Here is a 6,544-nt window from a genome sequence, read left to right on the forward strand (position 1 = left end):
TTTTTTTTCCTGAAAAGAGGAAGAAAAGAAGAGAGAAAGGGGGAGAAAGAGAGAAACAATTAACCAGAATTACGCTATTACCCCTGTTTCGTTATTCCTTTAGCCTGAATGAACTGTTAAAGTTCAAGGGGGGAAAAAAGAAATTAGCTTCAGAAACCATATTTTAGATTCAACTCAATTTTATTAAACCCAGACTGATTTTTTCTTTCTTTCTTTCTTTTTTATTTTGCCATTCTAATATATCCTATTATGAGAATTTTTTTCCCAGGGACAAAAACAACACCAACTTTCCCTCCCTACGAGCTTCTTCTTGTTCATTTTCGTTGCTATTTGTAGAAAAAGCTCATTAAAATATTATGAAGCACATAGCATAATTACGTGCCAGCCTTCGCCAATGAGGAACATCTGTGGCACAGGGTATGTATATTTATATTACAGCAAACTTGAGTGCAGACTCTTTCTTTCACCCCCTTCTTACTTTGCCTCTGTTCTGTAATTCTTTGTCCGGAGCACGGAGCCCTGCAAACGTGCGAAGCGCACAGGCTACAGTGCACGCATTGTCAGCCTCTCAGGGCTCCAGCGCCAAATGTTATTATTCCATCATTAGCCTGTAGCCCACGCCAGGGTAAACTGTGCTCTGCTAAATGCCTCCAAACCTTTTTTGCTCTTTTTATTTCCCCAGTTATTTTTAAAATGTATCTTTTCCCTCGTTCGCTGTCTGGCACAGAAAGATCTGCAAAGTGCATCCAACCCACACCCAGTTCCCAAATCCGTGCCTCTCTCCCTTCCTTACATTATTCCACTTGCTTTAAAACCAAAGAACCTTGAGCATAATAAAAACATTGAGAGCTTGCCTATACCACAAATATTTGTGGAAAGCACATGGTGCCATTTTGCCAGACTACTCTTATTTGTTAAACTGAGTTAAGTGTAACACGATTCCAAAAACTGCCTTTAGAATGAAAGAAAAGGCTTGTAAAGCCAGGGAGATAATTACCACAATCTGGGTTACAGAAAATGCAAAACAAAGGCACACAATCCCATTTGTGTGTGTGTTGTGTGTGCGTCTTTGTTATGTTTTATTTTGTCCTCTGTTGATGTACCCAAACATGTAAATGTTCCATGGTGTGTGTCATACAGGGATAAAAATCAACTCGAATCCTGCACAGACATAACAAAACGCATACCCTGTAGTGGACAGTGGTGTGTTCATGGCAGAAACATCTTTTCAGAAGGAAGGGCTTTCTGTCTTTTTCTCCCTCCATCCAGCCAACACCCACCCAAGAGTTGCAGTTATAACTAGTTGCCAAGACTCTGACGCCCACCTACCCTTCATTTGAAGCTGTCAGTCTATTTTGGTACACATAAATAAAAGTTGATTTGAAAAGAATTTAGGTTCTAAAACCTTTCATATGAATCCATAAAATAAAAGAATCCTCCAGCCCCCCCCCATATTATTTTTATGGCTATTATTAAGCTATCAGTCTTCCCATTGTTGGGAATGTTGTCCTTTGGGATAGTTTCATAGACTAGACCATTCTCAGATTTCCTTTCTTTGTCTGCCAATTGTTTCTAGATCTGAGCCACTTTCTGAGACAATTATTTCCATACGTGTGTGTATATAAATATTAATAATCATTGCATGTATGTATATTTATATATAAAAATAAACACCATCCCCACACATAAAGCGCTAGTTCTTACTCCATAAAAAGATTTGTGTTCCTCAGAACAGTTTCTTAATGTACTTTATTAAAGGGAAAGAAAGAGCAAACCTTTCACATTTCCTTGTTTTATGTTTAGAAGAGAACCTTGCAGGTCTGAGCTAAGCTTTTTGGTATGTTTTAGCCGAGTCCAGATTATGGGCTGTAGGTTTTGAAACTAACATCGCCCCGTTTTTTCAAAAACCATCGTGCAGTTCCCTCTTTAAATTTTATCTGGACTGTCTCTGACAGCCCCAGCTGACTCCATCATTTCCTTCTCTTATTACTAACATGCTCCTCTCCACATGCACAACAGTATGATAGATTTCAGAGGAAAAGGCAAAAAAAAAAATAAATAAATATATATTAGGAGTTTCTTTCCTTCCAGATGTAGACATTTTGCCGCCTGAATAGCAACAAGAGGACATAGAAAGTGAACCTGAGCTTGGAAGAGACAAAATACAGCACATCACCAAGGTGCATGTAAGGATAAACGCATGAAGCCCTAGAAGCAGGATTTGGCAACAGAACTGTCTTATTGAGCCAAAAAGCCAGCCAGGGCATGGAAGCTTGTTATTATGGCTTGCTCTGTGAGTAAGACCCGCCGGGAGGGTGTGAAGGCTGCTTAGTGTGAAGCCTGTTTAGAACACTGGGGGACTATGAAATGAGATGGGTCTTGAAGGACTCCGAGTCCAATCAAGCTGTGGATGTTCTCAGCCTTCTTAAAATCGAAAAAACAAGACAAAATAACCGTGAAGGCTGCTTAGTGTGAAGCCTGTTTAGAACACTGGGGGACTATGAAATGAGATGGGTCTTGAAGGACTCCAAGTCCAATCAAGCTGTGGATGTTCTCAGCCTTCTTAAAATCGAAAAAACAAGACAAAATAACAGTTTTTTGAAAATCCCCAAATGAGACCATGGATTCCATTTTAAATTCTGTAATATAACACCAAAGATAGGTAGTTCTAAACACTGAATTTCTTAACCTGTCAGAAACAGGATGAGAAGCAATGTGTTTAAGTGCAGGTAGGAGCAAACACTCGCGATTAGAAATTAGTACAGGGCCAGTCACGGAGGGAGCGAAGATGAACCTCTCTGACAGCTTTGGTGAAGAGAGCCTAAAATGCTAATGATCAGTATCTGGATTATGTGGAGTACTGTTGGCTCTTTTCCTCTATTTCTTTCATTTTTGTTTCTAAACATGATTGAATTATGTTTTCCTTCATTTAATATTAGATTGAATCATGTGAAATTTCCAGTATCACAATTTTTGACTTAGAAAAATGTGATTTTTTAGAGTTCAACTTAACTCCTTCCCTTACAGTAATCTGTATCTAATTTCTTGTAATGACTCATCTTAGAGTCCCTGTTATTTTTGTGTCATTGTGTTTCTTCTCTCCTTTCGAATTTGGACATCCTTTATATTTTAATGTTTGTTAAAATTTTGGAGAAGTGAATATTTGATTAAATGAAAAGAAACCACTAAAAACCTGTGTTTAATGTGGGGTTTAAATGAGATAGATTTTCCTTCAATTCTATCCTGAGGCCCTCTTTACAAAGCTCATATGATTTCATGTTATTTGCCCACTGCAGATATAGGACCAGGATGTCATGTTTGATGGTCTCAAGACCTTCACTTCACTTAAGTCTTAGAAAAGGGAAACTTGACTTTAAAAATAACCCATGTAAAAGAATTAGGGTCAGAGAGACAAATGTGTTCATAAGCTCTATTACAGACTTAAAGTGATCCTTTCATAAACTCAGTTCTCCTGAGGGTGGGGAAGGGAGTTTCCATAAAAAATTATCCATATGCTTCCCAATGTGTGGGAAAGGGAAAGAGTGTTTCTTTCCTCCCCTGTTCTCTAGAAAGGGTCATGCAGTCTGGGAAAAGATGCAGACTGGTGCATGCTGAAAGCAGAGTGGAAAGGATACATTTCCAAGATTCCTGCAAAGGCTCCTTCTTGTTATGGAAGCTAGATTGAATGAAAAGGTAAAGACCATCTGAATGAGAGTCTGAAGTAGCCAATACCCTGAGAGTTTATTCTAGTGTGTGATTTTCAGCATCTTCTTCAGATTATAGGGCAAGACATGAATGAAGAAATTAAAGGCCAGATATATTTTAAGTGCTCTGTTTCAGTGGACAATAGAAAATACACAGCCTAACACACTTCATCAGTTTAGAAATAACACTCAAAGGGTGATTTAAAAAACCTAATAGAACTCAGTGCAAGTAATGCATGAATAAAAATCCCAATTCTATTTTACTTCTCTGGCATATGACAGCTTCAATTTATATTAGTTTTAAAAAGTCATGTTGGCACACCCTTTGAATATAAGTTTTGTTTAAAAAATTTTCATGGCATCATTGGGAAGTAAAAAAAATTAATCTTCATATGACTCAAAATAATAATAATAATAATGTCTTTTTGTACTATTCTTTAGAATTAGTAAAAGTAGAAAAAAGTCAATATTTATTTTGAAACCAATAGGTGGTGCTATAAATTTCTATGTTTTAATTCAAAGCAATCTATGCTCATTTCCTATTCCTCAGCAGCATTAGAAATTTCCTTAATTATCACAGTAGAATTTTTTATGGCAAAGAAAAGCCTGCATTGACTTTCCCATGCAGTTAACCACTGTGATATGTCTCTTTTCTGTTGGAAAATCAACTATAACTCAGAGTGTATAGTAAAGAGAATCTATATAATTTTTGGCAGGCAGGTATATATATGATCCATATATCATCCTCTCTGGTGTCTCTTTTTCTCCTAGTCCCCCAACTAATGGGAATGCTGTGGAAAAACATAATTTTAATATTTAATTAATATTTCATTGTATGAAATGTCTCGAGGTGCTAGATTTGTGTAAAAAGCAACAACCACAGTATGGTTAGATCACGATTCTGTTATCATGGTATCACAGACTCCCAGAATCATGGAACCCAAGAGCCTTAGAGATCAGGCAGCTGCAGATGAGACAATTCACAAAGTAAAAGCTGGAAGTGTTAGAAATAGGCACTTGATATTTCTCATCATGAGAACCAACATGTTTCTGGTATAAGAAAGTTCTGAAGGTTCAAAGAACTGAAAAATGAAAATCTAAATTCTGTTGCAACTTTCAAGTGTAAATTGTAATCTCAAATTAACACATTTCATTGATGTATATATACCCTGAAGATAAAATTCTAAATCTGTTTTCTTGAAAAGCTATGAAAGTCCTTCAGTATTTTTCTTTCTGTGTGTGTGTGTGTGTGTGTACACGTGTATAAAGCTAGTATACTGGAAAAACATAAGAAATTCAATGAGGTCTTGTAGAAAAAAGTCCTTCAGTATTTTTCTTTCTGTGTGTGTGTGTGTGTGTGTGCGTACACGTGTATAAAGCTAGTATACTGGAAAAACATAAGAAATTCAATGAGGTCTTGTAGAAGTGCCAAAAAAGTCCCATGGCAGCTGCAACTAACTGCAATATCAACCCTATCATTCCTCAAACATCTGGGTGGTTTTTACCTCTCCTCTTCCAGATGTTCTGGTATCTCATAGAGATAGCCTTGAACACTTGTCAGTATTGAATGAGTAGCCTAGTTCCTTCTTGGAAGATGTGTTTGTAGAAGACACAATAATTTGCATGTGATTATACTCTATGCAGCAGACTAAGTTTCCTCCTTCCCACCAGGAGACCATTCTCGGCTGGCTAGTTATTTCCTGCTTCCCCCAGCCCTGCTTTTTTCTGCCCTTCGGGGGTCAGGCAGCTTCCTCCTGGCTGAGCTGGTAGAGATTGGACCAAACCAATTATTAAATAGTCATTTTCATATTCACACTAAATACTTCATAATATTTAGGTCATAAGAAAGAGGAAAATATGACTTGAGTAGAAGTCAGTGTCTCTTAGGAGGCATTAATAGAAACAGATTGTCTAGAAAAAGGAGTTGAGAGTCTTGTTCTACACTACACTGCACAAAATTCACCTGGAGCATTGCGCTCAAGACTGAGCACTGCATTTAAAAATGAATTTTGACAAGTCAGGGCATAACTGAAGGACAGTAACAAAGATGCTGAAATGATATGATAAACCATATGAGAAACGGTTTAAGGAAACACAGACTTGTAGTTTGAATAAAAAGAATACTGGTGGAGGATGCAGTGGGGTTGGATATAAATATCTCCCAATAATTGACGAGCTGTCATATAGAAAAAGCATTAAAGATATTTGATGTGATTCCAGAATGCTTATCAAGGATTAATCAAAAGGAGTTACAATTTGGTATTTCATTTTCCTGTCCAGATATTAGCATGAGATGTAAATAGCTTTCTTTCACTATTAAAAAAGCGAAATACAACACAAAATGAATCTAGCTATAAGTTCAAGTGGAATAGACTTGAAGAATCATGGTGTGTTTTGGCTAAATTGCAGAAAGAACCTTGTTAAAATTGATCTATTCAATAAATATTTATTGAACACCTGTTATGTGCCAGGTTCGTTTTTAGGCACTGGAAAATAAAGCAGTGGACAAAATAGAGTTTTTGCTTTTATAATACTTTCATTTGTAGGTGAGGGGGACAAAGTCAACAAACAGAGAAACAGAAGTATGCAGTGTATCAGGAGGTGGTAAGTGCTGTAAAGAAAAGGGGATAGAGCGGTGGGATGCTATTTTAGATAGAGAAGTCAGTCAGTACGATCTGCACATGGAAGGGAACACTTTGGAGGCAGAGGCTGAGAGCCCATCACAATATTTTCCCGTAGAGACTGGGTAACCAGTTTGGGGGGATATAAAGTATTGGCAATCATTTGTTTCTGTGTTTTTCTATCCCACTAGTTTATGCATCCATTTTGAGCATGGGGAA

The sequence above is a fragment of the Galeopterus variegatus genome, unplaced genomic scaffold (genome assembly GCF_000696425.1).
Source record: "Galeopterus variegatus unplaced genomic scaffold, G_variegatus-3.0.2 Scaffold3471, whole genome shotgun sequence".
In the NCBI taxonomy this organism is placed as follows: Eukaryota; Metazoa; Chordata; class Mammalia; order Dermoptera; family Cynocephalidae; genus Galeopterus; species Galeopterus variegatus.